Source organism: Podarcis gaigeae (genome assembly GCF_964106915.1).
Source record: "Podarcis gaigeae genome assembly, chromosome: 17".
NCBI lineage: Eukaryota > Metazoa > Chordata > Lepidosauria > Squamata > Lacertidae > Podarcis > Podarcis gaigeae.
In genome coordinates, this window is record NC_139694.1 from 33014623 (window position 1) to 33042049 (window position 27427).

Consider the following 27427-nt stretch of genomic DNA (forward strand, 5'->3'; position numbering starts at 1 on the left):
ATTAGCCCTTGAAAGCCTCAGGATCCAAGCTAGGAGAATAAAGCTTCAGGCAGCAAAATGTTGGACCGTCCAGTCTCTCAAAAAGCCATCAAGCAGGCAAGGGCTGGGAGATCTAATTCGCACCAATATGCATTCTCAGTAACTTCCAAAGACCCTAGGAAGACACAGGGGGCCACAGAGTGCTCTGAATTCTCCTCTTGCCAGGTGGATGGCAGCCTTAGCTCCAGCCCCACACAACCTCTAAGCATCGACCACTCCATTACCGGGAGCCATCAATCACCACCAAATGGGATGTAGCAGACCCACGCCAGGGCTCAGCTCCAAGCTGGTCTATGAAATGCACAGCTTCCTATTCAAGGCACCACTGATATCTCTTCCCCACTCACCAAAGAATGGGCTGCGAACAATCCTTCTCTCCCTCACCTCACAATGAGATGATCCAGTGAATAATAACTACTCAAGGACCTGCTGCCAGAAAGAGGGCAGACGGGCCAATTCTGCCTCTCTGAGCTATTAGACTGCCACAATGAGGGCCAGTCCTTCCCCCACCACCACTTGGGGGCCTTATCAGCCACCCAGCAATTTGCTTTTGCTCTGGACTTCCAGTGTCTCACGTGTGAGTGGCAATTTGTGGCAAGCATCAGAGCATTTAGTGATACGCTTTGTTAATTGTGTGAGTAGATAGGGAGACCTGGGTCTGAATCCCTTTAACTGTCATGAATTTGCTCTTTGGCTTTGGGCAAAAGTTAATCTCTCTCATACTCTGCCTGCCCTTCCTGCCATCCTAATGGTAACCTAATTCCCAGGAAGCGAGAAATAATAATAATAATAATAATAATAATAATAATAATAATAATAATAATAATAATAATAATAATAATTTATTACTTATACCCTGCCCATCTGGCTGCCCCCCACCCCCAGCCACTCTGGGCAGCTTCCAACAGGATATTAAAAACACAGTAAAATATCAAACATTAAAAACTTCCCTAAACAGGGAAAGATGGTACCACACTTTGCACACTTGTAAAGTATAGCAGTCAACTTTGGAACTTCCTTCCTAGGGAGGATAGAGTAGCTCCCTCCTTGCTGTTCTTTTGTCTTCTTGTCTGCTTTATTCTTTTGAGAACTCATTGTTTCTAAGGAAAGGGTGCATTTAAAAATATGCTGTGCCTTTTCTTTTCTTTTTTACTAAGTTTCTTTATTAGGTTTTATAGATTTCTTTTCTATCCTTTTAATATCATTATGGTTTAATTACTTATTACTTATTGTCTTTTATGTGTTTTCAACTTTCTGTGTTTTATTCATGTTTTTTCTAATTTTTGTGAGTTGTCTTGACTCCTGGTTCTGGGGGGGGGGGAGTGGGATATAGATATAATAATAATTATGTCTTTTGTCTCACCTATGACAACAGTAGGGGAGCTCCGTGGTCTCCATTGGCATAAGGAGCCTGCTACCTGCACCAAGTCACCAGTGATGATTTCTGTCTCAGGCAGGGTTTTAAATACAGGAAAGCCTCAATTTGCATGGGGGCTGTGTTCCGAGTCATTGCTTGCGATCGTTGCCGCAATGCATGCGGTCATGGTCACATGTCAATTGGACGTGCATAAATTGGTCATTGCCTGTATATACAAGTGGGACCTGCCACACAATGTTGCAGTGCTGCCATACAGGATTCTAGAAACATCATTCTAATCCCTCTCCTAACTGGTTTTTTATTCACTGGGCTGTCCTTGAGTTTTCCCCTCCCCCCCCCACACCAACTTAGGGTTTTGTTCACTGGAAGGACAGCTCGTGAAGCTGAGGCTCCAATACTTTGGCCACCTCATGAGAAGAGAAGACTCCCTGGAAAACACGCTGATGTTGGGAAAGATGGAGGGCACAAGGAGAAGGGGTCGACAGAGGACGAGATGGTTGGACAGTGTTCTCGAAGCTACCAGCATGAGTTTGACCAAATTGCAGGAGGCAGTGGAAGACAGGAGTGCCTGGCGTGCTCTGGTCCATGGGGTCATGAAGAGTCGGACATGACTAAACGACTAAACAACAACAAACATTGGGGCTTCCCTTCCGATCCCTCCCATTTCTGCATGGATGGTGTTATGTTGGTTACGAAAACTATGGCACAACCTGAACATCAGTGAAAGAGAGAACACCATGCACGCGCGCAGACACACACACACACAAAGTTCTATGTATAGCATTTGGCTTGCTATAGTATTCCAACATTACTATTAATGAAATATAAGCAAATGAAGCTTTCATAAGAACAGAGATGTCTGATCAAAGCCTCAGAGCAGCTCGGCTCATTTGTCACTCCTCTGTCCAGCACTGCACTCTGGATTCTGAGAAGTGGAATATGGCCTTACTGCACTGTGGTCACAGGGGATGCTGAATAATGTCACAGAGGCAAGAGCAATTCAAATGTTGCCGCCTGACTCCCTCCAGAAAATTGCAAGAGATCCTAAGATGCACCTCTCAGGTTTCAATTTTCCTGCACTGGAGCGCCAAACAGTATTTATTCATTTTAATACTTCAGCACTGCAATTTTACAAAAAGCATCAAAGTAGTTTACAACCATGTAATACGACTAAAAGCCACACCAAAATTAAAACAGATAACCAGTTAACTATTCCAGAAAATGCTTGTCTGCGGAAGCCTTGCAGCACAGAAGAATTTACAGCAAACCTTTAAAGGTTATTATAGAAGATGTCTGCTGGATCTCTACTGGAAGAGCAGTCCACACTTAAAGGTTGGTGATGTCAAATAGCAGAGGATCAGCAGACGATCCTACAAAATATCTCAGTGATCAAACTGGAAAATAAGGATTCAGGTGGTCCCTAGCCTACCCTGGACTTAAGTTGTCCATGGCTTTGTCAATTAACATAACCTCGAACCTGGCTTGGTAGAAAATGGGTAGCCACTACAGATGTCCTGTCCAGGAAAAAGGTGAGATACAAGCCCAGGGCTGCACAGTTGGAGGCTGACTAACCCAAATACTGCAATTGCTCGTGCATGGTTAACACACGTCACTGTCACTCAGGTGCTTTCAGCACTTAACTCCAAGAGACAGTTCCCTGAACAAGAGCATCTAGCAGCTTGAGCTCCTATGGACAGCGTTCCTCCCTGCTCCCTGCTCCCACCCACCCACAGGTGCAAATGTCACATGCAAAAGGCTGAGATCACCTCAGGTTCCATCAGCCTAATAATAATAATAATAATAATAATAATAATAATAATAATAATAATTTATACCCCACCCATCTTGCTGGGTTTCCTCAGGCACTCTGGGTGGCTCCCAACAGAATATTAAAAACACGATAAAACATCAAACATTACAAACTTCCCTAAACAGGGCTGCCTTCAGAAGTCAGATTGTTGTTTATTTCCTTGACATATGATGGGAGGGCATTGGGCATTCCACAGGGAAGGTGCTGCCACCAAGTAGGCCCTCTGTCTGGTTTCCTGTAACCTCACTTCTCGCAGTGAGGGAACTGCCAGTAGGCCCTCGGTGCTGGACCTCAGTGTCCGGGCTGCACGATGTGGGTGGAGACGCTCCTTCACAATCAAAGTAGTTTCTTTCTTTTTCTTTTTATTTTTTTTAAGTAGGCACTCTCGGGCTACAAAAGCTTCTTGCCTCCCACAAGAAGAGAGAAAAAGGAAGAAGATGAGCACACCCAAGTATCCCAACACCTTGTACGTTCTTATTATCCTTCCAATCAGGAAGCTAAAGCCTATTTCTCAGTGGGACGGTAAAGCCACTCCAGGTTGGAGCTGGCATGATTGAAAGCTCCCCCATAACCAAAATTAAAAAATTAAAAATGCCTCATACACAGGAAATGAGACATCAGAGAAAAGGATTGTAGACTAACCTTCTTCCTGAAAGAACAATTTTCTGTGTGCAAGAATTTTTATTTTTGGTATGATGAAGTTTTCAGTCATGCCTACAGTGGTGCTCTGTTGTGTCAATCCTAACTAGTGCTAAGGAGACTTGTTTGAAAAGAAGTCACCCAGCCCCAATCTGAGAATTTAAGTACTGTACTCGTGCTTTGCCTTCTGTTCTTTACCTCCCTGAGTCTTAACACCTGTTAAGGATGTAAAAACCCTAGAGTCCAAGCTGGTACCCTCCTGAAGTTGCCGGGTGACATCTCCCATTGTGTGTGACCATTTGTGGCCATGCTGGTCAGGGTTGAGAGCAGCGGCGTAGCTAGCCGCTCGGATGCCCGGTGCGGCGCGTGTGTCCTGCAGCTGGGGGCGGGGCGAGGCAAGGCAGCGTGCGCCGCGTGGAGCCCCTCCGCAGCCTCCCCCTCAGCTGTAGGGCAGCTGAAGCGGTGGGCAGACACAAGCCCCACGCTGCTCGAAAAAGCAGTGCAGAGCTTGCAGGCAGCCCACCCACCACCTCCCCCTCAGGAGAGATGCATGGCTCAGGTACGCTGCAGGCCCCACTGTGTGGCGCCCAGTGCCCCCCACCTCACCTAGTTGCCAGTGGCATAGGAAGCGGGGTGCGTTGGTGCAGGAGTTATTTTTTCCAAAAAAAAAAGTGTTGTTACTCCAATTTTTTTTAAAAAAAAACACACATATTTTGCCATTTTGTCACCCCCCCTCCCTCAGTGATGACACCCGGGGTGGCCTGCGCCCCCCTTCCTATGCCACTGGCTGAGAGGAGTTGGAGTCCAACCACATCTGGGGGGAATCAGGTTAGGGAGGACTTGCCTACAGTAAGGAGCCAGTGTGATGTAGTGGTTAAGAGCAGTAGACTCGTAATCTGGTGAACTGGGTTTGCTTCCCTGCTCCTCCACATGCAGCTGCTGGGTGACCTTGGGCTAGTCACACTTCTCTGAAGTCTCTCAGCCTCACTCACCTCACAGAGTGTTTGTTGTGGGGGAGGAAGGGAAAGGAGATTGTTAGCCACTTTGAGGGTAGTGATAAAGCAGGACATCAAATCCAAACTCCTCCTCTTCTTCTTCCTCTTTGCTCCTACTCCCTATTGTGTCACAGCTCCCCCTTCCTCCCAAGTGCAGGCAAAAGGTTAGAGAGGCCTTGCAGCTCTGTTGCACTTGGTCTTGTGTTCACAAGACATGGGTTAGATTCATGGCAGGTTTTCTGCCACCTGAGTTCTCCCTAACTGCTTCATTGCATCCCAGATCACTGGTAAACCAAGGAGCTGAGCAGGCTCCATTCAGCAGAAGGGGGCACCTGATCACTTCTTATCCCACAAAGCAAGCTGGGCTTCAAGAGGAGCACAATCTATGGCAGCGGCAGCACCCAGGGACAACCATTCTAACAGACCCATCATCCTGGCAAAGAAGTGACAACTGGAAGTGAAGAGGAAGTGACCTGCCATGACAGGAGAGACAGCATAAAAGCCCCACTCTCCAGATCACCAACTTCTGGTGCAGCTGAGAACACTAGATCCCAAGCAAGACTTGCCATGTCCGTCAAACCAACAACATATTGAGACTAGGGATGGACAAATCTCTGTTTCTTAGTTTTCAATCTTCAGTTCAGTTCACCTCTATTCTGTTTGCATTTATTCAAGTCAGCAAAAAATGGCATGTTCTTTTGGGTGCATTTCCCCTCATATATGCATTTTTGTACACAAGTATGTCTAATACAAGGTATTTTTGGTGAGGAATCATACCATCACAGATTCTCGACTGGGCAAAAATCCTGCGCAAAAGATCTGTGGGTTGAGAAATAGGGGCGATTCCAGAAAAAGCTGCTCTCCTTGTTCCTGGCTACAATAGGTGTGCAACACACACACACACACTCCCCTCTGTCTGGGACTCCCCCCCCCCCCAAACACCAAATTAGCCAGCCAAAGAAAGAAATAGAAAAGGGGGGGTGTTGCTTCTGATGTTTTCCCTTGCACAGACCTTCTAACCAAAGTCCCTGGTTGTCACAGCTGCCTGGCTCCCCTAAACAGGGCAGCTGTCCCAGAGCCCCTGGGACCCTCACACCCAGTGATGCCAGGCAGTGCTTCTGAAGCCAGCGCTCCCAAATGCCAAGGTGGGTGCCTGCTGCCTCCCCCCAGCCCACTCAGCCTCTCCTAGGCTACGCAGCCACCCTTTCTCTCCACTGACACCCTGGCTTGCAAACAGAAGGGTCAGTAAGGATCAGCCTCCCCCATATAACATGGGGTGCATCTGGAGTCTGAGAACCCCTTTCCAAATCCCCCCTTCCACATCCTCTTTCCCTTTGGGGTGAAATAAAGGCAAGACCATCTGTGCAAGCCGCCCCCCCTTCCCCACCCAATCTCACTTCTCTGCCAAACCTCTGATGCCAAGGTCTGCTTCATTGTCCCTGGACCTGCCAGCTCCAAGCTGTACTCCCAGACATTGCCGGAGCCATATCTCCGCCCCGCTCCCTGAGCACAGCTTCACTGCAGCAGGAGGGGCCTGGGGCCTTTTATTTATTTAATCTTTTTTCGGTTTGGTGGATGAATCGAAAGCTCACGTGAAAGCAAAATCTGGCAAGGGCTGGAGTCGGTGTAGTCAGACACACACACGTCTTTGCCAACTCTCCTCAATCCTGAGCCATAACACCCCCGCCTGCCCACCCATACGCACACCCCTTCCTGCGCTGTTCCAGTCCTTGACCCTTCCCCCCCCCCGTCTCCACCACTCACAGCACAAAGTGAGCCTCATGAAAAGGGAAGCCATTTTAGCAAAGGCTGGCCACATGTTAGAAACCGGAGAGGGCCTGAGCCAAATTGGGGGCCCTGCCACAGCAGAATTGCTGGCAAGCAGCAGAGGGTGTGGAGAGAGACAGCTCATTCTGCTCCGGTGCTGGGCTCCTCTCGACATTCCCCACAGCACAGAACATGGCTGCTGTTCCCCACACCACACGGCAGGAGAAAGGAGAAGCCAGCCGCCATGATCCCACTTACGGGGAAATTTAAAACCACACCGAGGCAGCCTGCCCAGGCTGAGAGCGGAATGGCTGCGCCTGTTGTGCCATGGAAGAATTTGTGACAGAGAAATGCTGTTTCCCATCCTTGTGCCTTTTTGGGTGCAACCAGGCAGGGGGCAGGGGGCTTAGGGGCCAGGCAGACGGGATGAGGACAGGGCTCAGAACAGTGTTCAACCGGTTTCAGTTCTTTGCAAATTGCACCAGGGTGATTGTGTCCCAACTGTTCCGGCTCTCCCCCTTGGCCTCAGCAGTCAAAACGTTGCCACGACTGGAGGCTTTCAGAGTCTTATTGATAAAATCAGTGCAGTGTCCCAACATGGGGTCTACACGTTATAAGCAGGTGAAGCGTGGCAGAGGACTAAAACACATGGCTAGGCTTAGCTAAGACATTGAGCAAAATCTTGACATGCTCCCTTGTGCTCTCCTTTTGAAGAGTGAGGTGGGTGCAGCTTGTTCACACCTTCAATGTCCTGAGCCTCTGGAGTGGGCAAGTAAATGAGAGCTCCTCCCTAGAGGTTGGACATGTGTGGTCTGCTGACATCATCACTGTGGCCTCCATGTCCTTGGAGATGGAAGAAGAGGCAACAGAGTTGGCTCACAGTCAGGTGACAAGGGACTGCCCCGGAGCCAGCTTCACAGTTGGTGACATAGTGCTGGAGTGTCTGGCATTGCAGAAGCAGGGTGCACCTCTGACAGCCACTAGGCCCTTTGCCCTGAATCCAGATCTCCACATCTGCTGGAACTCTTCCCTGGGCCAGATGCATTTTGGGGTCCCATGTTCTCGCCCACAACCTGCTAGGACCTTCCCCTGAGTTGGCCTCTGCTAGTTCTCTGAGCAACTCCCATTTCTCTTTGTTATCCCACCACAATGTCTCCATGGGACTTGTGACACTTGTGGCTCTGATGACATTTTCAGGGCCAACCATGACGCATCCTGTTTGCCGAGGGTCCCTTCAGTGCAGATTGAGAATGACACCTGGGTGTCCTCTCTAGAGCATTGCAAAGGAATCCTGGGGAGCACCCCTGAGATATCTTGGCAGCCTGCCCCTCCTTGCGCGCACTAGTATGCCTGAATTGGAAATGTGATTGCCAATATCTGGGAAATCCAGGATCTTCTCTCAGATTTGCATTCGCTGATGTTTGATGAAAAATTCTGAAGATTCTTTGGGGAGGTGAGGAAGGAGGGCAAACTTGACACATTGTGTTTCATCCCCACTCTCACATTATTATTATTTTTTAAAAGAGGGGATAAAATGTTTCCCTTTGCCAACAATGAACGATAATTGTTGCAAGAGTCTAACTTTTTAGCTTGCTTTTTTTTAGCTATATTGTTTCTATTATTGTTGTTCACCATAGATAGGTGTCCTGCTGTACAGTGGTACCTTGGGTTAAGAACTTAATTTGTTCTGGAGGTCTGTTCTTAACCTGAAACTGTTATTAACCTGAAGCACCACTTTAGCTAATGGGGCCTCCTGCTGCTGCCGCGCCACTGGAGCATAATTTCTGTTCTCATCCTGAAGCAAAGTTCTTAACCCAAGGTAATATTTCTGGGTTAGCGGAGTCTGTAACCTGTATGTGTATGTAACCCGTGGTACCACTGTACTCTAAAAGGTCAGGCCCATAGCTTGTTGTGTGGAGCATCTCTTGGGACCATCACTGTCAAGTGATGCAAGTGGCTTTTTTGGTACACCTGAGGCTGGTATCCCAGCTATGACCCTACCTGGATGTGGATAACCTGGCTTCACTTTTCCATAAATTCCCATCTGGATTACTGCAATGCATCAAATTTGGGTCTGCTTTTGAAGACGGTCTGGAAACTTCAGTCAGTATAAAAACATGGCAGTATGAGACCTGACTATATAAACATTTATCACTGGTTCTTTCTTGTCTTCACTGGTTTCTGATTAATCTCTGAGCCCAATTAAAAGTGCTGAAATTGACCATGCAGCCTGGGACTTCAGAAACTAAAGGGACTTTCCCCTAAGATCAAGTGCCACCTCATTCTGAAGCATGGAGGGTGAGGGTCTTCTCCTCAGTGGTCCCACCCCAGCTACAGAATGCTCATGCTAGAAAGGTTCACCTCACACTTTGAAGGCTTTTCAGCAACAGGCACAGACTTTTCAGGGTGTTTTAACATTCTTTTGCCATTTTCTCATTCTTAATTAGCATGACGTAAGACTGATATTAATATTTTGTCTCTGTTTTATCATGGTGGTGTTGCTCTTACATTTTTATCTCTTATGAAATGATGCCAGCTCTCCACATGAACAGGTGACTCTGACTGCAATAGTCATTAGACTTTTCAGTCTGTGCTGTTTTGGACTTTTATTGAATCTGCATTTTTTTTGTCTTTTAGACTTAAAAAACTGTTATTGTGCATTTCACAAACAACTAGCTTGTGGCACAATTAACAAATAGAAATAGAAATTATTTCTATTATTCTTTCCAGTGCTTGTTCAAGCAGGGATCTGACATCCTTTGCTGTGACTAGTACTAGCAATAATAATATTCAGTATTTTTATCTTGCCAAGAGATGCAACAGGTCTTAATACAAAACAACCACCCCAAAAAAATACAAATGAAACATCCCATAATTTCTTAAAGCCCCCCAAATACAAAGTAAAATTTTCATATACAGGAAAATCCAAAATTCAGTTACAAGATTCATCCAAACGCATCCACTTACCTGCCACCAGTTTTCAGAGGGGTATCCAAATTTGCAGCATCCCTCTCTGGGGGATGATAAATACGTCCTCTGCCTGTCCCCACATCTTCCAACCAGGTTTAACCAATAGTCAAAGTAAACATTCATGCAGTCAATCCGCTGAAGAACTGGTATAGGTATGCGAATTTCATGTCCCTTTCCTTCATTTCTTTTCTGGCAGCAAAATGCTTGCAATAAGATTTATATCTTATAATTATTAGAATGAAACCAAAACCTCTGAAGCCCCTGGCGAAGCTCTTAACTGCCCCATGTTCATGCGTGGTTTCCTGCCAACTCCCACATCATCTTTTCCTGCCCTTCCTCTCTCTTACTTGTTGGGGCTTGGCCCTGTGTTTAGCAAATCAGGCCATGGTGCAAAGCACTTCTTTATTTCTGGAGTAACTACTTCTGGTTCAGCTCCATTGGCTTCTGTCACATCTGTGCACACTACCTCACCATGCCTTTCACAGAACACAAGTGCCCAGAGAATCTAAACGATGCAACATCTGAAGCTTATAAATCCAGAATGTCGATATCCCCATGGCATATCCACCTATGAATCTACCTATTTTGTGACATAGGGTTAAATGCACAGTTAAATGCACCCAGGAGGAAGTGAAGCAGCAAGAGGTTCTCCCAATCCCTGCTCTGGTGCAAGCACAACCTTTGGCCAAAGATGGTCAAAGCCAAATGGATGCTTTGATTCTGTGGGAGCACTGGGGGAAAGTGCTGAATGCAGTACTGGGTGCAGAGCTCAAGTCCCTGAAAATCTCTGCCTTTTCTGGTTAAAGGGCAATATCCTAGCCTTTAGGATTGGGAAGATGTGCTCAAAAATGTGGACCTCAGTCTCAGAAGCTGGGGGGATAGCTGAGCAAAAGTGTTCACTGGTCAGGGGTCAGCTTTCAGTACTACGATTATGCAAAACACAAATTAATCAAGGACTATCCTGGATGCTTGGGAGACTGTGGATACACCCACCCACCATGCTTCTAGCCCCACAATAGCTTCAAATGGTTTCAACACACAGGGCTAACACACCCAGGAGCCCTTCTGTGATGCAAACACTTACAGGATCTAGCCAACAGTCAAATGAAAGTAAATTCACGGTGATAACGAGGCACCCTGGAGCTCTGTTCATTTTCCTTCATGTAACTTTTATCGCAGCCTCGGTTTTATCCTGCAGTCTCCCAGTATGTGCAGAGTCCCTGATCAAAACCTTAGACAAACGAACCCAGTGGCAAGGCAGGGATGGTCCAACTCTACAGGCAGCCAAGGAACAGAGCAATCTGCCTTAAAGTGAGTGAGACACCATTGGCCCATTAAGATCAGTAGTGTTTACGACAGAGCTGGATTTAGGGCAGTGCAGCCAGTCCCCCTTTTTAAGCAGTCTCTGCTTAAAAAAGCAGAGACATCACCTTGCCAACAAAGGTCCGTATAGTTAAAGCTATGGTTTTCCCAGTAGTGATGTATGGAAGTGAGAGCTGGACCATAAAGAAGGCTGATCGCCGAAGAATTGATGCTTTTGAATTATGGTGCTGGAGGAGACTCTTGAGAGTCCCATGGACTGCAAGAAGATCAAACCTATCCATTCTGAAGGAAATCAGCCCTGAGTGCTCACTGGAAGGACAGATCCTGAAGCTGAGGCTCCAATACTTTGGCCACCTCATGAGAAGAGAAGACTCCATGGAAAAGACCCTGATGTTGAGAAAGATGGAGGGCACAAGGAGAAGGGGACAGCAGAGGACGAGATGGTTGGATAGTGTTCTCGAAGCTACCAACATGAGTTTGACCAAACTGCGGGAGGCAGTGGAAGACAGAAGTGCCTGGCGTGCTCTGGTCCATGGGGTCACGAAGAGTCGGACACGACTAAACGACTAAACAACAACAACCAGTCCCCCCCCACGCTGGGCACTGAGCTGAGAGGGCACCACAGGGTGCTATGACATAGTGCACAAGCAGAACAGAAGGCGAGATGCCGGGAGGGGGGCAGCACTGAATTTTGGCCTTATAGGGGTGCTGCTGAAATTCGAAAGACCAAAGTCCTATGAGGACTGGCATCAGCTCTCCAAGGTTTCAATCAGTGATTGTTCCCAGCTCTTCCTGGAAACGCTGGCGATGGAAGCTGGGTGTGCTTACCATGGAGCAATGGCAGGCGCCTAGGAGGGCACAGTCAAATGGCTCTGTGTGTGTGGTCTCATGTGGTCCAGCGCCAAGGGCCTTCTGGTGGTTCCCTCGCTGCAAGAAGCCAAGTTACAGGGAACCAGGCAGAGGGCCTTCTCAGTAGTGGCACCGGCCCTGTGGAACACCCTCCCACCAGATGTCAAAGGGAAAAATAACTACCAAACTTTTAGACGACATCTGAAGGCAGCCCTGTTTAGGGAAGCTTTTAATGTTTAATAGGTTATTGTATTTTAGTGTTCTGTTGGAAGTCGCCCAGGGTGGCTGCATTCCAATGGCCGAGTGGCTGAGCGGGGTATAAATAAATTATTATTATTATTATTATTATTATTATTATTATTATTATTATTATTCCACAGAGGATGGTACCCCATATTCAGTAAGACTGCATTCGGAATCCTCAATGGCACCACAGACCACACAAGGGCATCCTTGCCCCCATTCCACTCGGGGCAATATAAATCTAGGAGCCACCCCCCACCACAACCCAAAAAAGAGATGGATTAAGGGACTTCACAGGGAGTTCAAAAGCCCAGTCCTACAATTTTCAGTTACCAAGAGCAAAAAATTGCTTCAGATATTCTGCATCAATGTCTGAGCCAGCACATAAAGGAGACCAGTGCACCAAGGCATTTAGAACTTCGACTGACTTGTATATTATTCCAGAGCCTCTGGCTTTTGTCAGCCAGAGCACATCCCTGCTAAAATGAGGGGAACAGATCTTTGTGGAATAAATGGCTTTATACTGTCTTTATGGTGTTTTATGCTTTACCACATTGTTGTACACTGCCTTGATATTTTATATGAGTTGGTAGTATGGAAATATTTTAATTTTTTTTTAAAAAAAACAACAACCCAAAGTACCACCCACTTGTTCAATTTGGGGCATAGGAACATAGGAAGCTGTTTTTTTACAGACTATTGACCCAACTAGCTCCGTATTGTCTGCTCTGGCTGACAGTGGCACTCTAGGATTTCAGACAGAGGTCTCTCTCTGCCCTACCTGGAGATGCTGGAGATTTAACCCAGGATGTGCCGCATGCAAGAAGATGGTCTACCACTGGGCTTTGGCATGCATGTCCATCAAAATTCCTGCTTACCCTTATATTATTATTTCTTAAATTTCCACCCTATTTCCCAACCGAAATGACCAAACCCAACTTACTATGAAAAATATAAAAGAATAAAATATAAACCATATGTCATTCCCCCCCCCAAGAACACATCCTCTTTTTCATGATGAGAGTTGTCACAGAGATCCATAACTGAAAGTAGAAGTCAGCTGTGAAATTTACAGCATGTTGTATGCTGAAAGAGAATTACATGAAAATGGTGTATCACTGGTACCTACCTCCTATGAAACTATCAAAAATGTATAGAACTGCTACAGATACACGTTGGATGTGTAAAGAGAAGGAAGGCACTTTTTACCACATGTGGTGGACGTGCAAAAAAAACAAAAAAATTATTGGGAAATGATTTATAATGAGTTGAAGAAAATGTTTAAAATAACTTTTGTAAAAATACCCTGGGGCTTTCTTACTAGGAATTTTAAGTCCAGAAATACCTAAGGATCAGACGAGACTATTTCCAAAGATGGAAGAAGGGCAATCTACCTACAAAAGAAGAATGGCTGATTAAGATGATAGACTATGCTGAATTGGTGAAAATGTCCCGGAAAATCAGAGATCCAGAGGACAATAAATTTAATAAAGAATGAGGAATTTTTTTAAGTTACTTGAAAGAACACTGTAAACAATTGAAAACATTGGCAGGATTTTAAAAAACACTTGCAATGAAGGGAGAATTATGATAAAAGTTGAGTTTTAAGAAAATATGGAGAATATGATATGATGCAGTTTGAAAAGAATATCTTGGGGAAACCATGGAGGGATGTTCAGGGATTCTGAGAACCCTATTTGAAAAATGATTATGATTTATGTATGATGTTAATTGGCAAAAGTGAAAATGAATAAAAAAACTAAAAAGGAAAGTAGAAGTCAGCAAATGTGTCCTCTTTTTTGGCTCATCAAAATATGGCAAACCTACCATGCACCAACAATTCAAAGTTAATAAGATGAGGAAATTAATACTTCACACATAAACTCTAAGGCTACAGACACATTCCCATGTACTCTGCACCCTGTGCACTCTTAATGCTGCTTTCAGAAGCCATGTGCACAAGAAGTTAGCCGCCATCTACATCTGTTTTGCAGGTTGTGATGAAATTCTGTGGTTTGATGTATCTCCCCCCTCAAACCAGCTTCGATCCAAATCGAGAGCTTCTCATGGGGTGAAGACATCCCTCTTCCACCCACTGGCGACTTAGATGTGCACATCAAGCCACGTCGATGCATACAACAGCATGCCAATGCAGCTTGAAGTGCAGTGGAACAAAACGACCCTGCAGAGTTTTAAGCTGGTAATGTGCACACAGCCTAACAAACAGTAACGTTCTAGCAAACATAACTAAAACTGGCACCAACGCCCAATGAAAACTACGAATCTGTCAGACCAGCAAAGCCTTCTCCTAAATTAAAAAAGGACTTTACTATTATTTTAAGTGCCAAAAAAATGAACTGGCCTGGTGATGTTATTCCACAGTATGCGATTCCACAGTAAGGGTGTCACTACCAAGAAGGTCCTTGACTTAACAACTGCATTTTGGGGAAAGGCCATTACTCAGTGCTAAAAACATATGATTTGGATATTAAAGGTCTGGGGCTGAATCGCCAGCATCTCTAGGTGGGGCAGAGAAAGGCCTGATGCCTGAAAACCTTCAAGTCGGTGTCAGCAAGATGCACCAATGGTCTGGCTTGGCATAATAAAGGTAAAGGTAAAGGTACCCCTGCCCGTACGGGCCAGTCTTGACAGACTCTGGGGTTGTGCGCCCATCTCACTCAAGAGGCCAGGGGCCAGCGCTGTCCGGAGACACTTCCGGGTCACGTGGCCAGCGTGACATCGCTGCTCTGGCTTGCCAGAGCTGCACACGGAAACGCCGTTTACCTTCCCGCTGGTAAGCGGTCCCTATTTATCTACTTGCACCCGGAGGTGCTTTCGAACTGCTAGGTTGGCAGGCGCTGGGACCGAGCAGCGGGAGCGCACCCCGCCGCAGGGATTCGAACCGCCGACCTTTCGATCGGCAAGTCCTAGGCGCTGAGGCTTTAACCCACAGCGCCACCTGCGTCCCTGACTTGGCATAATACAGCTTCCTATATTCACTTCTGTAGGTGGGGATAGGGGTGGAAGGATCTGTCCATTTCCTGTTTCCCGTTTTCAGTTTTTCAGTTCTTTTTTCAATCTTAAATTCAGTTCTCCAGAATGCGGCAGTGAGACTGGTGACTGAGAGTGGCTACCGAGACCATATAACACTGGTCCTGAAAGACCTGCATTGGCTCCCAGTACGTTTCCGAGCACAATTCAAAGTGTTGGTGCTGACCTTTAAAGCCCTAAATGACCTCAGCCCAGTATATCTGAAGGAGCGTCTCCACCCCCATCGTTCTGCCCAGACACTGAGGTCCAGCTCCGAGGGCCTTCTGGTGGTTCCCTCACTGAGAGAAGTGAAGTTACAGGGAACCAGGCAGAGGGCCTTCTTGGTGGTGGCACCTGCCCTGTGGAACACCCTCCCATCAGATGTCAAGGAAATAAACCACTATCTGACTTTTAGAAGACATCTGAAGGCGGCCCTGTTTAGGGAAGTTTTTAATGTTTGATGTTTTATCATGTTTTTAACATTCTGTTGGAAGCTGCCCAGAGTGGCTGGGGAAACCCAGCCAGGTGGGTGGGGTATTAATAGTAGTAGTAGTAGTAGTAGTAGTAGTAGTAGTAGTAGTAGTAGTAATAATAATAATAATAATATCATCATCTCCACATTTCTGCAATTGCAACTTGTTTTTTTATTTAAAAAATCCTCATGAAAGTTAATCAGCTTTTTAGTGGGACTTTCGCCTAATAAGCTTATTTTTGCATGCTGTTTTGACTAATGTACACACTTAATCAAGCAATTTCCTCTAAGATGATGCATCTTTGTACATTGTTTTCATTAATATGCTCATTTTTATACACATTTTCTCCTAATATGTACAATTTTGTAAGCGCTGGTGGGTTGGAGAACTGCATCACAACATTCAAAGAAGTGCAAGTTTCGAAGCACAGCTGTATTTTGGTTCTCATGTTGTTTTGGAAAGTGTGGATTTGGCAGGTTTGGTTTTAACTGCAAGCTGAATTAAATTGACTCCCTATCACTAGATGGGAACACTCAGAGTAAGGCTTCACCAGTAGTTTTGAAATGCACCTGGGATGCTTAAGAAATTAGATCTTTGTGATTTCTGATGTGAACGGACCTGATCTGCAGCTCCTGAACTAATGTATCGATCAGAAGAGAATTATCCTTGAGATTTTGCACTTCACATCAAGCTTTGCAATGTGGTTCTCAGTTACTTTGAAAATGTGTCTTTTATGATAAAACACATTTTGAAAGCATGCATTACAAAAATGAAAATGTTTTGTTTTATACACACACACACACACACCGTATTTTTCGCTGTATAAGACGCACCAGACCATAAGACGCACCTAGTTTTTGGAGGAGGAAAACAAGAAAAAAAAATATTCTGAATCTCAGAAGCCAGAACGACAAGAGCGATCACTGCACAGCAAAAGCAGCGATCCCTCTTGCTTTTCTGGCTTCTGGGATAGCTGCACAACCTGCATTCACTCCATAAGACGCACACACATTTCCCCTTACTTTTTAGGAGGGAAAAGGTGAGACTTATAGAGCAAAAAATATGAGAAATATATGCACAATTTAAATACAAATTCTGGGCAGCTTAAAAAAAAAGTTTTGCAGATCAATGAGGAAATGGAAAGAAAAAGGCTTATGAAGAGACACATGTGATAATGGCACATATCAGAAATAGGATGATTGCCCAGCCTTTAGAGGCATAGATGAGAAAGTGTTACCTAAGACATTCAAGGCCTGGATCATTTGGGATATTAAACCAGGACACTGAATCGTGCTGGCAAAGGTACCGGTAACCAATGCCATTCTTTAAGGATAATTGTAACGTGGATGGCCTTTGAAACCAACCCTGCTCAACAGCTAGACACTGTATCCTGCACCTGTTGCAGTTTCTGAACACTCTTCAAAGACAATCAGCCTTCAAAGACTATCTGCAACTGAGGTTACCAAGGTGTCGATCACAGCAGCCAGGTCTCTGTCCCCTAGGAAAAAGCACAACTGTGCACCGGGCCATTTCCTCAACCAGAAACATTTAGCAGTTCTAGGAGCCCCCTCCACATAGCTGGTGAATCTTTTCCTTCAGGGGGAGTGGACCCCTGTTCAAAGTAGGATAAGCACCCATATCCAGGTAGATCAACCTGCCAATCATCATTACCTCAGTTTTATCTGGGCCTTATCAACAGCCCATATGTAGAAAGCCATAGAAAGACTAGGTTGCCTCACCAGAATTCGGAGAGAAAGATGTAACTGAGTATCACCAAAACCCAATATAAAAATCTCCCAGCAGCTTCATTTAGATTTTGCACAGTACAGGCGACAGGATCAGACGCCTTGCACACACCAGATATACACTGATAAAGTCTGAAATCGAAGTGACTAACTTGGAAACGGCTCTTGGGCGCATGTTAGAAAGTTCAATAAAAGCATCAGTTCAGTGTGCAGCAGTTGCAGGCTGAAAAGACAACTCCATGTTAGGAATAATTAGGAAAAGGACAGAAAACAAAACTGCACTTGGAATACCGTGGACAGTTCTAGGTGCCACACCTCAAAACTGATGCTGTAGAATGGGAAAAGGTGCAGAAAAGAGAAACCAAATTGATTGGGGTGGGTGGCTAATGGAGCACTTTCACGCCAGGCTGCAGCAGTTGGGGGGGGGTAGGGTGACAAAGGGAGAAATACAATAGAAATGTACAAAATAAAATAAAAATGTACAAACTTAGGCTTGTTGAAGAGAAAGTGGAAAGAGAGCTGACCATGTAGTAGAATGAAGTGAGCTGCTTCAGGTGGCAAATAGATGGGGGGGCGGGAATGCTGCAGCAAGCTTTATTCATTTATATGTGCTTGGAGCAGGTGGGCCACAGGGCCTTGCTTCAGGCAGCAAAATGCATTGGGCTGCCACTTGTAGAAAGAATTTCTCCTCCTCCTCCTCCTCTTAATGTTAGAACTTGGGATCATCCAATGCAACTGATTAGTAGTAAATTAGAAACAGACAAAAGGAAATATTTCTTTGCCCAAAAGATAATTAATTCCTGAAAAAGAAGGCCTGCTGCTACTAAAGATTTGCCTGGTTAGTTCAAATCAATATACGAAGTTCGGTTCTTCCCCCTCCACACAAACAGCCTCCACATTTCACTTTCCGGCCTACTTCATTCCCCTCAGCAGCGCAGAGGCCTACCTGTTTTCCTGAGCTCGCTGTGTGAGCCTTTCGCCTTTGCTTCTTCTTTCCTAGCTCCATGTCCCGGCCTCCCCTCGACCCCTCTCTGCTTCCCAGTCCACTCCCTCCTCTCTGCCCATTCCGTTAGTTCTCTATGGTGCCTCTGTGTGCTCTGCCTCTTAGGCTCTACTGCCTCCCAGGCATCTTCTCACTCAGTCTCCCCACCGTCTCAGAAAGCAAAGCAAAACTGGCTTCTCTTCCTAATCTTGCTTCTCAAACTGGTTAGAGTAATCCATTATCCTTGAAAGGATACTGCTCTTGGGCGGTGTTCCACAGAACCCCAACTTCCACCATTCAGAAACAAATAACACTTTGTGTTTGTTTTATGTGGTAACCCAGTCCGAATCCTTATGGCATGCAGAGAACTGTTGCACAGCCTAGTGCAGAAGTGACAGTGTGCAAAAGAGGAACGTATGAAATTCACACACACAGAGCACACCAATCTGGGAAAAGAAACCCTTCAACATGGCTGTGTGCAGTGACCTATCTATGTCCAGATTTTCCTGGACATTTCAGTGATTTCAGGAAATTTCAGACATATGGCAACTCTATCTTAGGTAACTTCCTACACTGGTAAAAATATTCAAAGCACAATGCAAGCATAACCACAACGGAATTCAAATAACCATCAAATGTGCTAAATTTGAACAGTCAGAATCTGGAGACAATGTTCTCACTGATTCTGCGGGCTTTCCAGGCAAAGCCTTAATGGGCATAAGCTGAAAGCAACAAATGAATAAACCAAACTGGGCAGCTGAAGTAGCAGCAAAGCAACCAAATAAAGGGAAAGAGAAATGAAATGCGAATTCTGGTGCAGGGATTGTGTCATAGGTCAGTCCTTTTGACGACTATTTTTATTATTAATTCAGGTCACATCCAGCGAGTTCTACCGTATAGATAGAAGTGATTCCACTGCTCCAAAATATCCACTGCCTTTGCCACTTCCATTAAGGAGAAAAAGATTTACAAACTTGCTACAGCAATAAAGGCAACTCTATTGACAACCCTCACTTCATGCAAGTGAAATAAAAAGGAGAAGAAGTGTATAAGAACTGCCAGACTTCCTCAGACCTGGAGTTAGTTTGCACAATTCTATTTTAACTTTTGTGTTCTAGGCAGCATTGGCAAATCTCCTGTCCCAGACAGAGGGGCTGAGAGCTACACCCTCTCTCCTTGGCAGTTACAGTCATATTGGTTGACAGGCAACGGAAACAAATACTGTACAGTATTTGAAAAATTACTGAAATTCACAGAACTATTGAATCTAAAATATTAATTATTTTTTATTAATTTTCTCAAACTGGTTAGAGTAATCCATTATCCTTCAAAGGATACTGCTCTTCGGCGGTGTTCAACAGAACCTGTTTTATTGCAACTGCCACACAACAGACTTGGGGAATCTATATGTTACACCACAACTCCCATGATCCCTGACCACTGGCCATGCTGGCTAAGACTGAAGAGAACTGGAGTTGGACAACATGGAAAGCTGCAGGTTCCCCTTCCCTGCTAAACAGCTATCCCTGCAGGAAAAGACATGTGCAGCACATCTATAAGATTCAGAAGAACTCTCAGAGCCTCCCTAATGCAGCAAAGGAGGTATATAAACATTATGCGGATCACGACTAATAACCTGGACTGATGAGGCAATGCATCTGGCTAGCAGCCAAGCACATACACTCAGGGCAATCTAGTTGCAGGTTAGATCACCAGTATCGTGGGTGGACCTGCGGGTTAAACCACAGAGCCTAGGACTTGCTGATCATGATATCGCTACAGCATGATATCGCTACAGGACTCCGAGTACATTTCACCTTCTTATATCCAGTACAGTACAGTACAGTCCCTTCTGAAGCTTAATGCTAATGCATTGTGGGATATAATCCACCTCACCTGCTTCTACCTCCCATCAAAGTCCACAGTCATGATGAGTATATAGAGTACAGCCAGTTCCCATATTAGCAAACACCATTGTCAGTATATTGTGAATTTGGAAAATTGAAAATGTTCGTGTTTACGAAAGGGGAAATTATGCAATTTAAAAGATATTACAATATATATTTACAAAGTTCCACACAATGTTATACCCAAATTTACTACTCAATGAAACAAAGGAAGAATAGACTTTAAGCTGTATCTATTTCCTGACTTTACATCATCATTAATTCTTTTCCACTATATCCTTCTCAACCTGATCCCTACTTTCCACAGCCCCATTCTTATATGGCTTCCCCATTAAAGCAGTTAATTTTACTAATTCCAGGGGGCTCCAGGTTTCTTCTCAAGGGCGCTTCCTACATTCTTACGCTACTGTGATGAAATATCCCTTGCTCTTGCATTTTTCTTGTTACATTTCCCTTCCCCACTTGGATGGATGTCTGATATAGCTCAAAGACTGAAGGAATATTCAGCAAATATTATAATAACAGCCAGAGAATAGCTAGGAAGCGCTTGACAGAAAAAGATGCAACAGAGAATCTCAAGAAGCAAATGTGTTTCAGCTCTATATTATCATAATACAGGGCTCACACTTTTTGGCTATTCTGGACAGCAGCCACCCATAGCATAGGCCTGTTCACCACGGTGCCAATCTGCAACGCGTCATATGCAGGGCTGCCTCTGAAGGCGATTCGTCAACTTCAGCTGGTGCAGAATTCGGCAGCCAGGTTGCTCCCCGGGGCAAAGACAGTTTGAGCATATTACACCAAACCTGGCCCAACTGCACTGGCTGCCAATTCGTTTCTGGGCCCTATTCAAAATGCTGGTTTTGAACTATAAAGCCTTAAATGGCTCAGGACTGCAATATCTCAAGGACTGTCTCTTTCCGTATGAACCTACCCGGACCCTGAGATCATCTTCTGAGGCCCTCCTTCGTGTGCCTCCCCTCGAGACGTCCGAAGGGTGGCAACACGAGAACGAGCCTTTTCTGCAGTGGCCGCTCGTTTGTGGAATGCTCTCCCCAGGGCCTCTTCATTACATGTCTTAGACACAAGGCAAAAATGTTTCTCTATAACCAGGCCTTTATCCTGGTTATTCAACGGCCTTTAAAATGTGTTTGTGGGAGAGGGGTTATTGGTTTTCTTTTATTCTCACATTTGGTAGTTTTAGGTTGTGAACTGTGATCTTCGGATGTAGGATGGTGTACAAATTTAATAAATAAATAGTAATAATAAATCCTATTTTCAGTGCAAAACCAGAAACTGGTCCAAATGCTAATAGGGAACATTTGAGATTTATCTTTCTTCTTCTTCTTTGCTTGACTGGTTCCAAAGATTCTAGGCCCATGATAATCCAGAAAAAAACCAAATTAATTGACCCAATCTGATTGAAACATGATAGTGATGGAACACAGCATCTCTGCACTAGCTTATCTTGGCTGTTGCCACCAAAAAGAAAGAACATACATAAATGTTTCATTCTGGAAAATGTTTAGGATGAGACATTATGAGTCTAGAGAGAAAAAGAGTTACATATTTGTCACCTCCCTGCAGCAAACTTTCTATTCTTTGGACATTGTGGCTTCCCACAAAGTATCTGAAGGTGCAACTCTGACACTGAACATGATAAAAGTTTGCATTTTGTCCCAAGATCTCATGACAGCCATGGAGTCACATTAAAACTAGATTCCCCGCCCCATAAAGCGTGGTGGTGGTGGTGGGGTGGCTCATAAAGCCCACATCTACTACTCAGCGTTTGAAATTTGCCCACTTGTGACCAAGTGAAGATGCCCAGGCACCAGGATGGCACCTGACGTCTACACCATCTGGAGGTGCATGCTTGAAGATCCTTGGATCTTGACTGTTTTCATACACCAGCAACACATCCCGTAGAATTCCATCCGGTATATTTTATTTGCATAATCGGAATGAATTTTGGGAATGTATTGAAAACAGGAATGTATTGAAAACTACGACTGTATTTTTGTCTGGCCCAAAAATGGCAAGTAGGCATTGCATTTGGGGCAATTGTAACCCTGGTTTAAGGACCAATTTGGCACCTAGCTTATACATCTGAATTTCTAACACTGCTGCTGCTACTACTCCTGATGTAGCCAAAGGGCTGAAGATAGGCTTCAGCTTTGATGTATGTGAGCAGTTATGTCCTTTTCCACAGTCTGAAACTCAATTGTGCCACATCCTGAGCACACACACACACCCCACACACTTTGACATCACCTGTCAGGAAGCTAGTGATGGGCTGATGCAACAGATCCCTCTGTGTGATGCAAAAAGCGAACACCACAGGGCTGGTGATATTCTGCTGAAAAGAGGGGGAGAAAAGCTCTGTCTCCCACACACGCATACGTGGACGCCTCCTGCATTATGGAACACATCACTGCTGTTTCAAATGTTAAAAGACGGCATCAATTCACAAGTTTATAGTATATCACTTGGCACCGAGAGAGGATTGTGTGCCTGCCAGATTCTATACGGGAGTGAAAAGGGAACCTGAAATCAGACTCATCCCACGGCCAACATATGGAAAATATTTCAGCCCTCCTCTCTCCCTCTGCACCCCTTTCCAAATATATATGTTTAAAAAGAAAAAGAAAGAAGGCTTTTACGTGCAAGACAGGGGAAGTGGGGGAATAATCCCAGGATATGGTGTGGAATGGCCAGACAAAGAAAGCCAAACCAGATTTTGCAAATGGGCCTCCTCCAGTGGCTTAACGGAAGGTTGAGGCCTACTGCTCTCAGGCTAAGGGCAAAAGTTTGAGTGAAAGCACACTAAGAAGCCAGCCCAAAAGCATACCCTCCAACATTTCTCCAATGAAAACAGGGACGTCCCATTCCATAATGATAATTTTACTATTTACACCCAACACATCTTACTGGGTTGCCCCAGCCACTCTGGGCAGCTTCCAACATATATAAAAACATTAAACATCAAAAAAAGCCTTCCCTATACAGTACAGGATTGCCTTCAATTGGCTTGGGGGCTGGATTACTCCATACCCCTCCAATATTTCTCCAATGAAATTAGAGATGTCCTAAGGAAAAGCGGGACATTCCAGAATCAAATCAGAAACCAGGACGGCTTCTCTAAATCAGGGATGTCCCTGGAAAACAGGGACACTTGGAGGGTCTGCAAAGGGTGGAACCAACTGAACCACACAAGCAGACCTGGTGGTACAGAATGTGAGAGAGATGCATCCAGGGGAATGTGAGAGATTTATGATGCTTGCTGTTCTAGAAAGTTGCATCTTCTATCTAACGGCTGGTGTTTCAGATTGAAAAGGGCAGGCAATAGGTACAGCAAAATGTATTGGGACACCTCTGTGTCGGAGTGCGAAGAGATGGGGCACCTCCAGACTATTTTTGTGGATGGGATTCAGCCCCGTGTCAGCAAATTCGCATTTGGGGCTCTCACACAACAAGCCATCTTCTCAAAACAGCAAACACACCCGCCCACCTGAAAAAGGGACTTTGTGGAAAAGTGATGGGGAATTGAAGCACTAGAAAGTGTGGCGTGACAACTTCTTGATGTTATGTCGTATAACTTCCCCACCATCATGTCATCTCCTAACCAATAAATGGTGGACATCAAACAACCACCCCAAAAACCCTGTGCAAACAAATTAGAATGAATCCTCAATTGAGTAGATTGGAAGTCAAACACAAAGGTGGGGTGAGGGGTGGTGGATGGCGATGGGAAAAGGAATTATTCGTGGGATTGGGTGTAGGTATGTTTGAACACTTTTAAGGATTGTATGAAATGTATGTTTGTATATTTGTAACATATGTGTATTAAAAATTCTTTTTAATTAAGAAATATATTAAAACCAAACAAACAAACAAAACAAATGCCATGCAGATCTTAGCTCGGAAGAGTATGAATTGGTGTGCCAACACAAAATTACTGTTCTGTCTTAGATATTAATCTGGTTTGCATGATACACTATAATGAAAGCAAAGAAGTCTGAATGGTAATGGAGGTAATAAAGAGGATACTAGTCAAAAAAAATTTTTTTGTTTTTTAAAAAAGAATGAATCCTCAATAAACAGATCATCTGGAAGTGACCATTCAATACCATCCCTGAGTATGAGCGAAATATAAGCAAGCAGGTGGTCCATGGGTGGGGAGTGGGCTAGGGAGCTCCCTTGTGTTGTGCCATTTGTCATAAACACTGCATACTCCAGAAGGTGGAAGAGATCAGGGGCAGGCAGTAGGATGCACAGTTTTGGTTACATTGTGATGAGTTCCTGGCTTATGGTCGCAGGTTAGCTGTGTGTCCTCACTGGACAGCCATGAGTTATTTCTAAAGGACCTCCAGATTGTTATTTATCAAGCATCCTGCTGCTTGGTGCCTGTTTTGCTTTTGCTTTCAAAATTTAGAAATGCAAATTTCTAAAAGCATCCACAACTTTTCATAATTATTTTTTTATCCATTACTACTGCTACTAGAGTGCAAACTGCACTCTAGTAGACGGTCCAGGGCAGCCCTCGCCAATCTAGTGCCCTCCTGATGTTTAGGCTTACAACTCCCATCAGCAGTGCTGGTTGGGGCTGATGAGAGTTGCAGTCCAAACCATCAGGGAGGGGGAACCAAGTTGTCGAAGGCTGGTCCAAAGAGAGCTGAAGAGCTGTCAGGCGAAAAGAACCATGGATAGCTGTGGGCTGTCCAACCAGCCAACCACGATCGACAGGCTGATCCCCGGGTGATAGTGGTCTATCGCTTGCCCTCGCTGTTTTCTTGATTTGTGCAGGATTGCTAAAATGGAAGGCGGAGTTAGCACGGTCCGGCTTTATATTTGGTGAGCAATTTTTGGCGTGCCCATCCAAATCCTCCCCCAAAAGCTTTATAGCCTTGGTGTTGCCTCCCCCCCCCCAAAGCTTTGACCTGGCCCCCTAAAAAAAAGGTCAACAACTTATAATTCTCCCCTCCCCCCCAAAATGGGTAGATCACTGCCATTTTTTTTTCTGGGAGTAGATCACAGTCTCTTGGGAGTTGGACGTCCATATGGTATTCTGTGTCGTTCAGACTAAAGAGCAAAGGTGGACTCTGAATATTCATAGGGCAAGAGGAAAACATCGTTGGTTCTTTGTGTCACCCAACACACTCCTGAGGCTGTCAGACAGCAGGACTCAATCCCTCTTTCTGACTCTGCAGCAGTACCTGAGAGCAATGGATACCAGGCTTAAGACACGCCACTTTGTTTGGCCAACTATCCCAAAGCCGCATGCACCAAGGACTAGGTTCTGACTGCCAAGATCCCTGATCTGAGACGAAGGATGAGACAAACTGTCAGAAAAGAACAGTGAGCTATGGAACTCAGTCCCAGAGGAGGTCGTGATCGCCACCAACCTGGATGGTTTTAAAAGAGGGTTAGATGAATTCATGGAGGAAAAAGCTTTTATCTGCCCTGAAGCTCATCATGTCAACAAATTATAGGATTAAGGAAGGTGGGACTTTTCCACTTTCTCCAGACATGCATAACTTTATAGATTTCCGTAGTGTCACCTCTTACACTCCTTTTCTCAAAGCTAAAAAGTCCCAAAATGCTGCAAACTTTCTTCATCCCCTTGATCATCTTGGTTGGCCTTTTATGAACCTTTTCCTGCTCTACAATATCCTTTCTGAGTAAGGCAACCAGAACTGTACACAGTATTCCAAATGCAGTCAAATGATAGATTTGTATAATGACATTATTATGTCGGCAGTTTTCTTTTCAATTGCTTTCCTAATGGTCTCTACATAGAATTTGCCTTTTTCACGGCAGCCACACACTGGGTCAACATCGTCATCAAGCTATCCACTACAATCCCAAGGTCTCATTCCTAGTCATTCACTGCCAGTTCATCGTATATGTGAAAACAATCCCCACCCTCACATGTATCATTTTACACTTGTTTATATTGAATTGCTTTTCTCATTTTTACTGCCCTTTGGGGTATTTGCCATTTTACTGCCCTATTCATTCACTCTGGTATTTTTGGAGCTCTTCACAATCTATTTTTGTTTTAACAACCCTGAAAAATTGAGTATCATCAGCAAATATGGTCACCTCACTTCTCACCCATAACTCTAGATTGTTGATGTAGAAGTTTTAAAGCACAAGTCCCAATACCTATCGCAGGGCAACTCTGCTTTTTACATCCCTCCATTCAGAAACCTGTCCATTACTTCTTGCTACTTAACCAGTTCCCGATCCACAGGAAGACCTCTCCTCTTATTCCATGACTGCTAACCTTAGAGGGGTTGGTGAGGTACCATGTCAAAAGCTTTTTGAAAGTCCAACTACACTATGTCAACTGGATCTCCTCTATCTATATGCTTGTTGACAGTCTCAAAGAACTCTAATAAGTTAGTGAGACAAGACTTTCCCGTACAGAAGCCGTGCTGGCTCAGCTTCAGCAAGGCTTGTTCTTCTATATGCTACTTTAGTTTATCTTTCATCATGCTTTCCACAGGGTTTCCTGGGACAGACTTTAAGCTAACCAGCCTGTAATTTCCAGGATACCTCTTGGCTTCCTTTTTATAAATTGGTGCTACACGGGTTACTTTCCAGTCCTCAAGTACAGAGGCTGATCTGAGGGACAAATTACATGTTTTTGTTAGACAATCAGCAATTTCGCCTTTGAATTATTTGAGAACTCTTGGGTGGGTGCCATCCAGACCTGGCGACTTCTCAGTTTTTATTTTGTCTGTTTACTCTAGTAGGTTTCGAGTCACCACTATCCGCCTTAGTTCCTCAGACTCCCTTCCTTCAAAAGTTAGTTCAGGCATAGGTATCTGTGAAGACAGATGCAAATAATTCATCCAGGCTCCCTGCAACCCCCTTACCCTCCTTTAGCATAACTTTGACTCCCTTGTCATCTAAAGGTCCAACCACCTCCTGCTACTAATGTATTTAAGGATTTTTTGTTGGTGGTGGTGGTCTTTATGTTTTAGTAATGTGCTCCTCAAATTATTTTTTTGTATCTCTTATTACCTGCTTGTTCTTCTTTTGCCACAGTTTGTGTTCCTTTTTGTTCTCCTCCTTTGGACACAACCAGTGGCATAGCGTGGGTTGCTGGTACCCGGGGCAGGGCAAGCTTTGTGCCCCCCTGGTGGATTGGGCAGCTGGGGTGGAAATGGGTGCCGGGGGGGCATGCAGAGTCCACAAGGCATGTGGCTGCCAGCGCTGCTGCTGCTTGGCAGATCCATCGCCTCTCAGCTCAGCAAGACCAGGGGTGGGGC

General features: G+C 44.9%; 2 protein-coding genes across 8 annotated transcripts in view; both read right to left on the reverse strand.

Annotated features, from left to right (window-relative positions):
- The window catches only part of LOC310834806 (tetratricopeptide repeat protein 39A-like), a 501953-nt gene that overhangs the window by 254209 nt on the left and 220317 nt on the right, over positions 1-27427 (reverse strand). The window lies entirely within an intron of this gene.
- NFIX (nuclear factor I X) overlaps positions 1-27427 on the reverse strand; it is a 249515-nt gene that overhangs the window by 208008 nt on the left and 14080 nt on the right. The window contains exon 1 of one of the 7 annotated variants that reach the window (XM_083719289.1): positions 6272-6530. The exons of the other annotated variants lie outside the window; for them this stretch is intronic. The gene's annotated coding sequence lies outside the window, so the exon portion shown is untranslated. Of the gene's footprint in view, positions 1-6271; positions 6531-27427 lie in introns of those variants that run through there. 7 annotated transcript variants of the gene reach the window in all.